The following is a 16,189-nucleotide window of genomic DNA, read 5'->3' as shown; positions in this document are numbered from 1 at the left end:
GAATTTTTTAATATTTATTTTTTTAGTTTTCAGTGGACACAACATCTTCATTTTATTTTTATGTGGTGCTGGGGATCAAACCCAGCACCCCGTGCATGCCAGGCGAGCGCGTTACCACTCGAGCCACATTCGCAGCCCAATCAGCATGTATTTTGAGAATAATTTGAATCAGCAATCTTAAAGTGAAAAGAAATTTGGTGGTCTTAACATGAACTTTCCTTGGGAAATCCAAAATTTAATTACCCCTTTCCACAGTTGCAAATTTGGTAAGTGGTCAGCAAATATTGGCTGGTCACTTATTTGTGTCAAATACTACAGATGCCAACAGCAAAGGACAAGGTCCCTAACTTCAAGGAACAGAAGTCAAAACAATTGACATGGAAGGAAATACACAAAGGAGATCATCTGAAGCACAGATATGTGCTATGAAGAGGATAAAGTGAAGGCTAGAGTGGAAGAAAAAGAGAAGTGCTCCGCCTGGCGTCATCAGGGGTGGTCTCCCTAGAAGATGACTTTGGGGTGAGACTTAAATGATGAGACAAGCAGGGGGACAGAGTTGGGAAGAAGCTGGGCAAGTTAGAGTGGGAGAAGGACCATGTGGTTGGAGCAGAGCAAACAGATGGAGAGAGGACCGAGATGAGGTCTGAGGAACAGATCTAGGGCAGATCAGAGAGGACCCTGCAAGTCATGGTGGGTTTTGGGTGATGCTATGGTTTGGATCTTGAGTGTTCCCCAAAGTCCATGCGGTTAAGATTGGCACCCAGTGTGGTGCTATTGGGCTTCGTGTGGTGCTAAGAGGTGGGGCTTAAGGGTAGGTCCTTGGGTAGCTGGGGACATGCCCTTATAGGGGATTGTGGGACTTCAGTCCCTTCCTCTTTCTCTTTTCATACCCCAACCACGAAGTGAGCACTTTTGCCCTGCCATATGCCGCGGCCATGATCTGATACCGTACCTTACCACAAGCCCAAAAGCATGAGCCAAAATAAATCTTTTTTCTCTATAAGTCAACTGTTCCAGGCATTTGTTATAGTGACAGAACAGTGACTAACACAGGTAGGAAGTACAGTGATCCTTATGTGTGGTTTCTCTTTCCACGGTTTCAGTGAACCAAGGTCCAAAAATATTAATTGGAAAATTCCAGAAATAAACGAGTCATAAATTTTGGGTTGCACATATTATTTTGAGTAACATAATGAAATGTAGAATTCTCCTGCTCCATTGCACCCAGGACATGAACTTTGCGTAGCATATTCATTCTGTATGTACTACCCGCCCGCTAGTCATTTAGCAGCTGGCTCTGTTATGAAATGGACTGTCAATGCTTGTTTTCAAGAAACCCTTGACCCAAAGCACAAGAGTAGGGATCCTGGCTATTTGGATATGCTAAAGCAAGGCCATAAAGTGCTTTCTTGAAGTGAAAAGATGGAAGTTCTCAACCTTAATAGGGAAAGAAAAAAATTGTATGATGAGGTTGCCAAGATCCATAGTAAATATGAATCTTCTCTCCGTGAACTTCTGAAGAAAAGGGCAAAAATTGTTTTCTTATGCTGTTGTACCTCAAACCAAAAAAGTTATGGCCATGGTATATGTTAAATGCTTAGTTAAGATGGAAAAGTGATTGAGTTTGTAGGTAGAAGACAAGAATAGAAAACAAGTCCCAACTGACAAGTCCCAACTGACAACAATGTGTGACCAGAAAGCATTAAGCCCATAAGTGACTTTGGCAAGGGACCCCTAAATTGAGTGACACTAAGCTATTTACTGCAAGTAACGGCTGATCACAGAGATTCAAGAATAGCTTTGGGCTGAAAAATATAATAATTATGTGAGAGGCTGTATCTGCCAATAAAGAAGCTGTGGCCACATTTCTGGCAGAGATGAAGAGTTGACTAAGGAGAAAAGGAACCATCCATAGCTAGTCTTCAATTATGACAAAACCACAGGGTTCAGTACTATCAGGACTTTCCAGGATCTTCTGGTGTCTTGGAATATGTCCCCTGCAGATAATGGGGGACTACTCTAATGCAACCTGATTTCTGCATTAGAAAGATCCCAGTAACTGATGTGTGTGCTAGATGAGCTAGAAAAAAAGGCAGCCGTGAGGACCATGGATCCCTTTAAGGGGTGGTTATGGTAGACCAGGGATAACATCGTGATGCATAACTAGCTTTGGAGCAATGATGACTTTGATCCATTATAGAATTGGAAATGCTAGGACTACATGATGGATTGGGTGGGCAAGGAAAGGTAAGTGGGCTTGGGTGATGCTTCAGTTGTTTTTTTTTTTTTTTTGCTGGAGCAACAGTGGATTGTTACAATGTCAGGTCAGCACATACTTAATTCATCTCCGCACTGGGCTGAATGGAAACTATTCCAAATAAATAAGAAAGTTATCCAAAAGACGTGTTTTAATCTTTCTCAATCATTACAGAAGGCATTTGGGCATAACTTCCTTCATCATATCCCCTTCTCCAGGAATGATCACATTCCTCTGACTCTTCAGGGTGGAGCAGTGGATCGTCCCATGACTTGTGTCAAGTTTGCCCATCAGAATCCTCTTAAAGAACTGAAGCAAAGGGACTAAAGAGTGTGCAAGATGAGTGGCCTCCTGGCTTTATCCTGCCCCAGCAGAAGTGGTTCCACATGCTTCCTGGAACACTCATAGTCTCATCACCTCTCTGCCATGAGGTCATCAGAACTAACCCCTTGTGACCTTCCTCTCTGTTGCTGTCAATCAAAGCAAAAAAAAAAAAAAAACCAGAGTAAACAGATCTCTTGATCTCCCTAGATTGTCATCATGGCGGGCTTCTCTTCAATATTCATTCTGACCTGCCTCTCAGTCCATCCATTCTCAAAAAAACATTCTATTGTGTTCTCTGGAACCTGAAGTCCACCACCAGCAAAAGTCCCTAGACTTCAGCTGCTGCTGCTGCTGCTGCTGCTTCTTCTTCTTCTTAATAATTTTAGTTGTAGATGGATACAACGCCTTTATTTTGTTTATTTAGTTTTATATGGTGCTGGGGATCAAACCCATGGCCTCACACAAGCTAGACAAGCCCTCTACCACTTAGCTACAACCTCAGCTCATACTTCAGCTTCTTAATGGAACATTTCCTTGGCCTTTTGCCCTAACTCAGTTCTCAAACAGTTGGATCTCAGAACACTCAAAAATGAAATGAGCCAGGCACAGTGGCACAGGCTTAGAAACCCAGTGGCTCAGGAGGCTGGGGCAGGAAGGTGGCCAAGTTCAAAGCCAGTCTCAGCAACTTAGCAAGGCCCTAAGCAACTTCGTGAGGCCCTGTCTCAAAATGAAAAATAAAAAGGGCTGGGGATGTGGCTCAGTGGTTAAGTGCCATTGGGTTCAATCCCCATTCACAAAAGAAAAAAAAAAAAGATTGAAAGACCCCAAGGAGTTTTTATTTGGATGTGTTATATCTGCATTTAAAATTTAAATTAATTTATTAATTATAAAATAACAATATAAAATCACCACATACTATATGAAAAATAACTATACTTTATAATCAATAGAACATACTGGGAAGAATGGTATTATTGTGTACATTTCTATAAATCTCTTTAACATCTGGCTTAGAAGACAGTTGAATTCTCCTTTCTATTTCTGCATTCAGTCCATTGCATTGTCATGTCTCATGTCACCTAAGGAAGGACTGAATACCTATGGAAAAAGGCGAATATTATTTTAATATTTCTATGAGACAGTTTTGGGGTTGGTGGATCTCTGATTGGGGTTCCAGAGACTCCCTGTGGCCCCTGAACCACACCTTGAGAAGCACAGTTCTAATTGAACTCTGCTCTGCCCTGAGAACCCATCTCCCAAAGTCCGCTCAGATGGTGGGAATTTCTCTACTATACTCCTGTGTCCCTGAAATGGAGGGTAGAGTGTTTGTCTTCCTTGTCATTTTTGCCCCTGCCAGACCACAGTCCCTCCCTAGAGATTCCCAGGAAACCATCAGGGTCTGCTACTCACTACCTCCCCTTGTGGTCATTGGAGATCCCTGTGTGGTCACTCTTGTTTTATAGTCAGTGTCTCAGATATTGCTCCTGCCATAATTCTTTGGTGGTTTCAATATCCATGGAAAAATCTTCCCAATATCCTGGCAGCTGAGATCCTTGACTCAGCACCAATGATCTATTCTCATCTACAGTCACCGCTTACTCTCATGGTGGGGCCTGACATTGTCATTTCCTATTGACACCCTCTCCCACTCTCGAACCACACCTCCCTTCTTTCCAGGTTGCTCCCTCTAGTACTCTGAACCCCATTAACCTTCATTCCCCTGGGGTACCCTACCTTAGCCCACAGCTGCTCACCCCACTCCTGGCCTCACTTCCCGCCTCACCTGGATGAGATTCCACTATAACATGAACACCCTCACATGCGCGCTGGATTCCCTCGCCCCTTAGTTCACTTGGTTGTGTTTGCTTTGCTAAGTCAAAGCCTTGTTCAGACAGATTCTCCTCCTACTCCATCCCTGTATACACCCTGGTACAGACATCACTGAAAACATTCATAAAACACATCACCTAATTTTACTTTAAATTCAACTCACATGGCTGGGTGCAGTGGCCCATGCCTGTAATCCCAGCAGCTCAGGAGGCTGAGGCAGGAGGATCAAGAGTTCAAAGCCAGTCTCAGCAACAGTGAGGTGCTGAGCAATTCAGTGAGACCCTGTCTCTAAGTGAAATACAAACTAGGGCTGGGGATGTGGCTCAATGGTTGAGTGCCCCTGAGTTCAGTCCCCAGTACTGCCCCCCACAAAAAAAAAACAACTCACACTCTCCTGGGCCCAGTGTCCCTCAACACCACCTGTATGTATCTAGTCCACATTCCCCTTTCCCACCATCTTTTTTCTACCATTCGAATTTTCTCCCACATCCTCACTTTCACTTGAGACCCTTCCCTCTTTTCCTGAGAATATAAGACCATCTCACCACAAATGGGCTGCCACTGTCATTCTATCCACCCACAGAACTTGGAGCTCCAGTCTGCCTCCCTCCTGCCACTGGGCCAAATCTGATGCCAGCCTTCCATTGTCACCAGATCCTGTCCTGTCCTCTCCTCTTTCCTTCCCATGTGGGGCATGCAGGAGTCTCCCTCTACCCTCTCAGTGTGCGTAGAGCAAATCACCTGAGCTAGCCATGGTCGTTACCCCAAATTTTGCTTTTTCTTTTTCTTTCTTTGCTCTTTCCATGAAAGAATTCTCAGATAATGAGGATCCCACAGCAAAAGCCATACCCCCAGGTGTGCACACACACAGAGATAGGGACCGGGTTGGAGAAAGAAGTTCCTGGGCCCAGCTCCCATGAGGCCTGACTTGGTCTTGTTTCTTTGAAAGGCTCCTTTTATGTGAGGTGGTGGGGTCCAGGTCCAGGTAAGGGTAACCTTCAAAACCCATACATTTTGACCATAGCAGTCAACTCTTTTTTACATGAACCAAACCTTAGAGTTAATAATGGCTTCCTGTAGGGACCAAGCCTCAGCTTTCAATTGAGACCTGCACTCAGGAGCAGTTCCTCTCCATTGGACTCATTCTAGTCTTGCCTGCAGAAACAACCTGTCTCTTGGTGATTTTCTGAGACCTAAATGAGGCCGTATGAAAGCTTTGTGTAATATAATATGGCATGTTGCTTGGCACACGGTGGTTCATTTTTTGTTGTTGTTGTTTTTTAGGTAGCAAAAGAAAAATAATTAAGAGAAACATTCAAAACAAGAAATCTTTGTATGTTTATTGCCCATAATGTTGTTTCCCCTGATGAATAACCTCATTTCCTTTATGGTAAAGCCTATTAATACACCCTATTCTTAATTTGGTTAACATACATTTTAGCCTTTCTTTATACTCTCACTTGTGTTGCAATACTGTATACCCTTGACTATAAAAGAGACTTCAGTAAGTAGCCCACAAATATGAAAATAAAATATAATCTTGAAAGTAAAGTTTAGCATTAGTACCCTGCCCACTGGGGGAGAATAAGGGGAATAATCACACAAATATAGCATGAACCATGACAGAAGATGCTGATCTGCACTGGATGTATACAAAGGTAGATGGGGTAAACAAGAATAAATAAGAATGCATCTATATTTACTATCTGTGAAAGAAGAGAGAAGAAAGGAGGGAGAAAGGAAGAAGAAGAAAATAAGGAGGAGTTCCTAAATCTACCAAGAAAGTGTCACAAACACAGTCCAGCTGAGCCAGGGCAATGGAACAGGTTGCTGACAAACCAGAGAAAATACCTAGAGATGGCACACCGCAAACTCAAGGCTTTACTGAGAAATGCTTATGGGTGAAGTCCAGCCCTCGCTCTGCTGTGCCAACCAGTGCCTCTTTCCCTCAGTGCCCTTAGTCCAGTGGCAGCTGGATGGCTGGGTGACCTGGATCCTTTCCACAGTGCCCTAAATTACATGCCAATCACCTCTGAGACAGGGGTTTCATATGTTAGGCTGCAGACAAGTGACAGAAATGTGACATGATCAGAATTAGCTTGCTTAGTTTGCTTGTCTGACCAGCATCCCAAGGAGCAACTGTCCTGGTGTACATGCAAGAATGTAGCTTTCTACAGATAACACGAACTTGTCCTAGGTCCCAGTGTCCTTTGAGATAATGCGTACCTGGACATTCCAGTCCAGACTTGCTCTCCTTGTTCCCTTAACTTGGCTAGGTTTGAGGAACAAAAAGAGGGCATTCAAGCACATGGTTTTACTGATCTTCTCCCTTCCACCACCTTTTTTTTTTTTTTTTTTTAATCCACTAAGGGCTATGGTCAAGGACCCTGATCAAAAATCCCTCAGGTAATATAGATCTCTTATCTCAGAGTCAAAGCCTACCACACAACCCTCTGAGTACTGATTTAGTGTCTTGGGTACCATAATACACCCATAATACCAAGTAAGCTTTGCTAGCTAAATTCTTTAGAGACTGATGTATATGTATACATTAAGATACTAATGTATGCATGTATAATCAGTGATATCGATTTCTAGAAATCTCTGCCTAGAATCACATTTATAAATTAGCTCTTTAAGTGAAAGAGAAACAATTCGTAGGAAATGCATCCTTTTCCTTTTTCCATTTTAATCTAAATCTTTCTTTGCAAAGTAGAATCTATGTTATACTTTAAGCACTGCATATGTCTCCGTCCCTTTTTTCTCTCTCCCTCCCCTGCGCTCTCTCTCTCTCTCTCTCTCTCTCTCTCTCTCACACACACACACACACACACAAATATGAAATGCATATGCAACAATTACAATTGATATGAATATTAATCTCAGACAGACAATGTGCCAAGACCCCCATTTTGCAGAAGCAGAAGTTGAGGTTCAAATACACGGTTCAGTTCTTTTCCAAGGTCACATAGCTTCTCACAGGTAAAAATAACCACAAATTGTACAGCTTTATTTCCTATTGTTAGTACTTTCCCAATTTCAGTCATCTTGACTTCTCAATTTAGGAAGAGGAAGTTACCAAACTGTTGGGGGAAGATAAGTTTCCTCATTCAATCCACCTACTGTAAATCAGGAAAAATCTGCAAGAGCAGAAAGTGAGCAGAGCAAAGATGCCCCATCCCTGGGGAACGACTGTACCCAGCAATGCTGGCGTGACCAACCAGGTCAAGGTGAGCCACGCTGGCCAAGCGCATGGCCACCCTCCACAAAGAACTCTCTGTTCTTTCTCTAGCTTTAATTGGGGGCAGTTCTCATCTGGCCGGGACACAGACCCGTCCATCACTCAACGTCTGCTCTGTTCCTGCTCCTCCACATCCCACTCAGGTTACTGGAGTTTGAATGTTTCGGCCTGGCTTTCACCAGTGACATCCAGCTAGCCCTCCTAGATGGACATTTCTAAGATGGGATAATCCTGAAAGGTGGTGCTTGTGTTACTGGAGAAAGTCTCCCTCATCAAATAATTTTCAGAAATACAGCATGCAAAATTATAATATGCATTAGTATATTAAGACCTTGGAGGTAGTCTGCTGAAAACAAACTTGCAATAGTTAATTTTTTTTTTCATGGAACACTAGTATGAGCTTAAGAAAACAGCATCCTGTAGACCACAACTGGGGAAATGTGTTCAGTCAAAAAGACTTCCATGTCAGTGAAATTTACTTTGAAAAAGGCTCAGGACTGTATAAGATCAAGGGGAGATCTTAATTGAGTCTACTTGGTAGATTCTGCTTTCTGCTTTTTAATTTCCTGGATGACTAGTCTGCTGATAGTATTCCAAATTTACAGAGGGAAAAAAAATATTCCTGCTTCACTTTGCACTGCAGAAACAGAATGAGTGACCTTGAACAATTATTCCCTGTGTCCTGCTCAAGTACTGCATGGTAAGAATCAGCCACCTCCTCCAGGGGAGGAAAAGACGAGGCCTAATCTAGATGTGATCAAAGGACATTTGAGAGTAAATTAGCATGAGCAGCCATTGCTTACTGAATGCACCAGCCCAGGCACCAGCAGTCAGTAACCCATTTAATTCTCACAGTCTACCCATGATGCAGCAGGACTGAGCTGTCCATCAGGGACATCCAGAACCTCACACGATGACTCCACCAAGTTCTGCTCCATGAATGCTCCTGAAAGGACAGAAGGCAGAGAAGCAGGAAACCAATTAGGTTTTGGCTATGTTAACTTGCCCAACATCAAACCTCCAGCAAGAAGAGTAGACCTCAAACCCAGGGCCGCCGAGCTCCTAGCACCCTGACTAGCCACCAAGCTTTGTGGTAAACAGCACAAGGATCTGGCCGCACGTCTCAGTGGTTAACTTTGGCCAGAGTGTAGCTTGCATAATGAAAATTGCTGTGTTTATGGGACATTTTTTTTTTGAGGGCCTAACAATGACAATTGCTAAAATGTATTGAGCACTAAGTGCCAAGCATGCACTAATAACTTTACAGCACTCCTTCCCCACAACCATCCTAGGAAACAGATAATAATTATAACTTATATTCCAGATGAGGAAACCAAGGAGCAGAGAGGTCAGGGGAATTGGCCTCTAAGTGGTAGAATCAGGCTTTGAATAGAGGATCAAATCCCTACAGCTCTGCTTTTCACTTTGGGATCAAAGGCAGACATTCTAACAGAAGGGAAGAACAGAGGCAAGTACTCTACCCCTATCTGGAAAATTAAACATGTACATTTTATTAATTTAATTTTTTAAAATTCTTACTATGCATAGTTCTAAGCACTAGTTCTAATCACAAATGTCATCTCATTTTATTCTCCTAAAATAATCAACAACACCACCGGGCCACTACTATTGCTATTATTATTCCTATTCCACAGATGAGGAAATGGAGGCACTGAGAGTTAAGCAACTTGCCCAAAGTCACATAGCAAGTGGCAAAGCTGAGTCAAACCCAGGCATCCTGCCTCCCTGGTCTGTGGCCTTACTCATCCCCGACAAGAACATATAGATGACTCCTTTAAAAGTAAAATACCCTCCAAAGTCCAGTGGCTAAAAATGGCCTCTAAGAGGAAAGCAGAGCCCTCTATAGTCCTGGACATTAATCGGGGCCAGCCAGCTGAATGACTTAATCACTGTTCAATTTAGATTTCCTGGCTGAATGGGTTCCTGTTCATCCTACCGGAATTTAATAGCCAATTGTTTCTTGGCATTCTTGCAGGAGTGGCCCAGCTGTTTCTGGAAGACTAAGCACTCAGCCATTGTCAGCAGGTGAAGGAAGGCTGGCAGTTAGGGGACCCAATCCCTTGGTCCCCTGTTCTTGGTGGAAATGGGTCAGCTCCTGCTTATTCTTCTGATCTGGGAGCTGGGCCCCTTCTCTCTGTGCAGGAAACCTGCCTGGGGGTCAGTGCCCTGGTCTTTTGCACCTTTGACCGAGGGAGCAAGAGGAAGGAGAGGAGAAAGACCTGAGTCAGATCATTTATTAGCAGATGGGCCTCTAAGGAAGCAAAGAGGACCTTCATGTGCAGCCTCTGCAGAAATGACGTTGAGCTGTTATCAGTGAACCCTGCACAGCATGGTCTGTCCAGACTCCGGTCTTGGCACACAACAGGTGCTCCATGAGCACATGCTGCAGAACTTGCTGCATGAATATAAGCTAATGGCTCAGAGCTGGCTTTGCTTTTCTCCTGGCCCATAGACGTCTGCTTCCCTTTCCTGTTTTCTGGGATGAGGATAGGAATGGCCAGTGGAGTTGACCACAGCCTCATCCCAGCTGCGACTTGTCCCAGGTGCCTCTAGGCTGTCGTGCCCAAACACCAAGGGGACCACACAGTTGCTTAACCTCTCTGGGCCTGCAGCATCTTGTTCTCTTGCTCCCCACCCCAAATTTTGTTTTGTTTTGGTTTTTGGTACCAGGGACTGAGCCCAGGGGTGCTTAACCATGGAGCCACATCCACAGCCTTTTTTATATTTTATTTAGAGACAGGGCTCTCTGAATTGCTTTAGGCTTCACTAAGTTGCTGAGGCTGGCTTTGAACTCACAATCCTCCTGCCTCAGCCTCCTGAGCCGCTGGGATTACTGGTGTGTGCCACTGCACCCAGCCCTCTTGCTCCCACTTTAAAACACCCACATTCCTCACCAAGAGCCAGGTCAAAGGACCAGTCCTGCCCCTCCATCCCAGGGAGGCTGCTCAGGTGCTTGGTATGCCCTCCCTCACGGTATTGGCCTCAGCCTGTCTCAACGATCAGTTTTCCTGTCTCCACTCACAGATTATGAAATTGATGATACCACATTATTTATCTTTGAATCCCCAATAACATAACTAGGCAACACCTGGGATATAACAGAGGACCCAGAAAGCCTTCTACAGTAGGAAGGAGGAAAAGTGGGAAGGAAGAAGGAAAGATGGATAGAGGAATCTAATTGGTTCCCCCTTAAAATCACAGGCATGGTGTGAGAAATGCTAGAAAAACATGCTTTCCCTAAAATGTCAGTTCCATTTGCACAGCATCTAAAATGTCCTGCCTTGGATATGCATTTCCCTGGGTCAAGGTCTTGTCTCTGGAGTCTCCTCGTTTCTTTTCCGAGGGCAATGTGATGTGCCATTAACAGCCACACAACTATCATTCATTCATTTACAAGATGAATTTTCGAAAGATAAGTGGGGGAAAGTCAGGTCAGCACTTTGGTGCTGAAAGTGGAGGAAAGTGTCCCCAGAAAAGGAAAGGAAGGATCAGTTTCAATGAGTCAGAGTCATGAGAAGGAGAACAGGCGATTCCCATTCCCACCCTGCCCTGCCCTCCCTGTTGGAAGCAGCCCCTCCTTGGTGGACATCACTGGGAGAAAGTTCTCTTCTCAGGCTGTGGCTGGTGGGCTGCTTCTCCTGCACAGGACAGGAATCTCTAGTGACTGCTCCCTGCTTCCAGGCTGAAGCCACTGTGCTTTCTTATTTATTCCTTTTATGTACTTGTTCCTTGTGACATTAGCCCTGTGCCTTTGGACTTGGTAAAGGAAGATTCTTTACCAGCCTCTGGCATCCGCGAAGTGGAAGAAACCTCCTATCCAACTCTACCAGGGGAGTCCTCGGTCCCGCACCGCCCCACCCCTCTAGGAAGCAAGAAACTCTAGAGGGAAGAGAACAAGAGCTAGACACCTCTCAAGCAAAGTCCCATCCTGGACAGCTCCAAGGGCTGGGTGGAACCCAGAGTCGGCCCCTCGGAAACTTCAACAAAGAAAAGCAAGTAACAACGAGATCTGTGCTAGGCCACAGCATGGGAAATCCTGCACAAGTTCAAGGTTGCAGCCAAGGCTGTCTCTTCCTCTCATTTCTTTAGTAGATGTTGGTTTCTCTACACAAATAAACAAATATAAAGAAACACACTGTATCTTTCAATCACATTCCCACAACCAATTTTCCTCCAGTAGAAATAATAAATACCTGGAGAGCAATGACTGTCAAACTTGACTGTACTCCATTACAGTCTTAAGGCCTGAAGGCTTCTGCTTTCCCGAGTTGTATCTATTAATATGTAACATATCAGAAACTAAAATCAAGAAAATGTTTATTTACTCCTTCATTCACTTATTTATTTATTCTGGAGCTGGGATCTAACCCAGGACCTCTCTCACATGCTAAACACCACCCTACCACTGAGCTACCTCCCTAGCCGATGGAGAAAAAATTTAAATGGTGACTTATTAATTCATTTAAAAATAAAATTGAAAACACATCACATGTCAGCATAAATAATGTTTTTTAAATGAGAAAGAGTTAGACTTTCCAAAAGCAAAATATATCTAGCAAGAAGAACAGCACTGTTTTTCCATTCCTGCAAATCTCTTGACTGTCTGACTTCAGAAAGGACAACTGGATTCCCAGCAGCTTCTGCATTCAATCTGTTGCAATCAGGTAGCCTCTGGAAAAGTCCACTGTATACTAGTGGGAGAGAATGAGAGTGGAAAAGCAAATAACATTATTATTCTTACTAAAATAGTTCTGAGCTCATGGACCCCTTGAAAGGGTCTCAGGCAACCCAGATCAGCTACATTATGTGTGAGGACCAATACAAAGAAGAAATGTAAAGTTCTAGTCTCAAAAGTCACTAGGAATTTTAAGATGGCTATAGCAGAGCATTAAAGAACCCAGAGACACTCTGAGCAGGGGGCCCTGTGTAACTGCACTTTCCACGGGGCACCTAGGAGTCCCAGACCACAGCTAAACTGTTGCTGAAGAGTTCTACCTGCATCCTGAATCAACTGGTGTTCACAAGGTGATACAAGTTGGGGTAGGAGGAGAGAGCCCACACTACTGAACCACCAGGCCTAAGTGTTCCTGAGTGATAACATACACACAAGAAGATAAAAGCATAACTTACACAGGTTTTCCCCAGGTGTCTACCATAAAACCTTCTCCCCTTATTCAACCTGTTACTCCACACAGACCTCACATATACAAACACCTGTGCACACATGCACGCTTCTTAAGCTGATGAGTTGCACTACTGGGTTCCAATTGGCTGCACACCAGATAGTCAGATATTTGTCACGGTTTCCTGCTCTGGGTTTTTTGTGGTCACAGGCTTTGATCAGCAAAACTGACATCTATACTCCCCATTTTCCTGTTTGGTGCCTTACCCTTGGCAGGCACTCTGAGCACTGGCTGAGTTGAACAGATCTGGTGGTGAGGGAAAATTCCACTAAACACCATTAACAGCTGATGGCAGGCAACACCAATGCACACTTGACCCTCTTTCCTGGGAACTAGGCACTTGGTAGATCAGAAATACCACTGGTAACAGACCTATGTGTTTTCAAAGAATAGCAATGCATGACTCTGCAGCAACATGCCAGCAACATTTCATGACATCTCCGAGACTCAGACGTGTATGTGACCAGTAAAGGATGTAAGGTTTTTATAGTATTGAGGAAAACGCCCCTAGAACCCAGATAACCAGTGAATCCATTTCAATGAAACTTATACACATTTATAAATACAATGCAGACTCTGTTACAGTTGTGGTCAAATCACCTCTCTCACCTACACAGAGGAAAGTCAATGTGGCCGCTCTCCTACTGTAAGACAAATCTCCCAAGCAGGATTAATCAATCCTTCCCCTAACATGGTGAGACAGCCTTCTGTCCACATTAGTAGCTAATACTGCTGCAAATGCAAAAGACTCCATGGCGAATTCAAATTCACCATTTTACAGATGAGAAAATGGGTTCAGAGACATGAAATAATTTCTTTGTCTACGATCACACAGCTCTTGAATAGCAGCCCTGGGATCAAACCTAACAACTAGATAATGGACCACCCACACCAAGAGAATGGGGGCTGCTGGACAGTGCAGGTCCAGATTACCAGATCACCACCAATTTATTGGGGACAATTAATAAGAAAAGCCCCAAATGGCTCCTGCAAATCCTCCAGTCAGGACCAGTGAGCCAATGCCTGTTGAAATAACTTTCTTCCCTTTTCAACATCTTCAACCTCTTCCCTCCACCAGCCCCATTTTCTTACTTCCAATGCATATTCATCACCTTGGGGAGAAGAAAAAGCCAGACCTTCAACACAGAGGCTGCTCCTTGCAGTAGTGATTTTCTTTCTTTCTTACCTGTTAACTACAGCACTGGGAGTGATGTATGCATTGGAGGTTTCCCTTTTCTCACCTCCATTCACTCCCTGAAGCCCTTGCCTCCTGGCTGCCATCCCAGCTTCACAGAAACCATCCAATTAAGGGTCAATGATGTGCTTGTCATTAAATCATAGAGCTTTCGCTTGGTTTTCATTCTCCTCCCGGCCCATGGCCCTACTCCCCTAACAGTGAAGTCATTGTAAAATAATACAGAAACTTTTTTTTTTTCCACTTAAAAATAGGACAGGCTCTGGAGCCAGACTCCTGGCCCAAGTCTTGCTTCCACCATGACTAGCTGGGTCCCATGAGCAAGTTGTGCCTGAGCTTCCATATCTATAAAATGGGGACCTAACTCTGTCCAGCTCACGGGGTCTTGGTAAAAGTCCTTGCAATGTGTTTACAACCATCTTGGCCTTCAGCTCAGACTCTTCATGTACTGGACGATACCCTTTTTGTTCTCATGATCATAATCATAACAGGAGACATTTCTTGGGTGTTCACCATGCACCAGCTCATTTCTAAGCGTTTTATTTGTGTGATCATCTCCATATCCAAAGCTTCCCCCTTAAAGGCACGTGCAGCTTTAGGGGTTTTCTCACTTTTGATTTTAAAAAATGACCTCCACTCTCAGGATGAGAGAACCTCTCTTTTAACCGGCACATTTCTCTCACTGCCCTTGCACATACCGGAAATAACAGGCTTAGTAATATTTATGATACTTTAAAACTAACCACAGACACAATCCGCATGCCATTAATAAGGGACAACAGACGGCCAAAACTAAAAGAACTGCCCCATCCGGTGACCTGCCCCAAGCTTTGGTGGTATCGATGTGCTTGTGCTGAAAGCAAAACTTTGCTCCTAATTTTAAAATGCTAAGAACCAGAGAAGTTTCTACAGGTTTGTTGAGTGCAAATCAGGTCCCAGGCCCTGCGTGGTGTCATGCATCATTCACTGAATCCCCAGCAAACAACCAAGAGGTGAGTGTTGTCACAATCCCTTCAACAGACAAGGAAACTGAGGGCCAGAAGCAATTTGCCCAAGTCACAGTAAGCCTAAATCCCACCACAAGTGCACCTGACCCCCAAGATCTGGGCCTGGTCTCTCAGTTCCTAGGCTGACCATGGCAAAGGACCCTCTTGGTCTTGTAGTCATTTCCACGGTGAATCCTCTGTCTTCTCTGGTCGCTTCCCTTCCCAGTGGGAATCTAGAAGCCCTGGCCATTCCTTGTCACAGTGTCACTGAACCTGACCCTGTTGAGACCCTGTCATCTATTCCAGTCCCCCTTAACATCTCCTGCTGTTCTGCATGTGGTACACGAACACCACCTATTTGTGGAATAAAAACAAATCGCCTTTCTGAAGACTATTTGGAAAGATATTCATTATTTTAATTCTCAGCAAATGACAAAAAAGCTGTGATTTTTATAATTTTCGGGTTTTCTTCCACCCACATGATGCCGAGGCCCACACTACCGGCACGGTGATGTAAGACATTGGTTTTCAACTAAGGGCAGTTTCGTGCCCTCTTACCAGGAACATTTGGCTGGAAACATTTTTAAATGTCACAACTTGTCGCGTCAGAGACGGGGGAGAGAAGATGTCCATCAGCTAAACATCCTACCATGCTCCTGACCATCACTCATGATAAAGAATTGTCTGGTCCAAAACATCAATAATGTTAAGGTTGAGAAAGCTCAGGTAAGTTTGTTTATTTTTCTCACTGAAATTAGTATCCTGGTGGCTGAGGCAGACCTGGGATGAATAAGCCCCACTGAGAACCAAGCTCTGTAGCCCAGGGTTAGCATTGCCCTCTTGGCTGAATGGAAGGACCAGGGATCCAGGATCAGATTTCTGGCCCTGAAACCAGCTACTAACATGAGTTACCTCTACAGGCAGGTTGTTTCACCTCCCTGGGCTCAATTTTTCATCTGGAAAAGGGGTAGAAAAAGGGGAGTGGTAAGCCCTTCTGGTTCTAAAACTCTAGTTTTAACAAATTCTAAAACTTGAACTACTTTGTAAACCCATCCTTCTGCATCATATCCAGTCCCAAGTCAAGCTTTCTTTTAAGAATCTCCGGTGATTGCTCCTTTCATTTCCTCACCAACTCCCCTGGGCCTTAGGCCC

General features: G+C 44.1%; 1 protein-coding gene across 9 annotated transcripts in view; it reads right to left on the bottom strand.

The window, feature by feature from the left end:
* Prr5l (proline rich 5 like) overlaps positions 1-16,189 on the bottom strand; it is a 151,482-nt gene that overhangs the window by 84,945 nt on the left and 50,348 nt on the right. For 5 of the 9 annotated variants that reach the window (XM_048788607.1, XM_048788609.1, XM_048788608.1 and 2 more), the window contains one exon: positions 8,456-8,598. The exons of 2 other annotated variants lie outside the window; for them this stretch is intronic. The gene's annotated coding sequence lies outside the window, so the exon portion shown is untranslated. The remainder of the gene's footprint in view (positions 1-8,455; positions 8,599-16,189) is intronic. 2 more of the 9 variants (XM_048788612.1, XM_048788615.1) reach the window with 1 other exon arrangement.

Source organism: Marmota marmota, unplaced genomic scaffold (genome assembly GCF_001458135.2).
Source record: "Marmota marmota marmota unplaced genomic scaffold, marMar, whole genome shotgun sequence".
NCBI lineage: Eukaryota > Metazoa > Chordata > Mammalia > Rodentia > Sciuridae > Marmota > Marmota marmota.
This window is presented reverse-complemented; position numbering and strand designations above follow the sequence as displayed.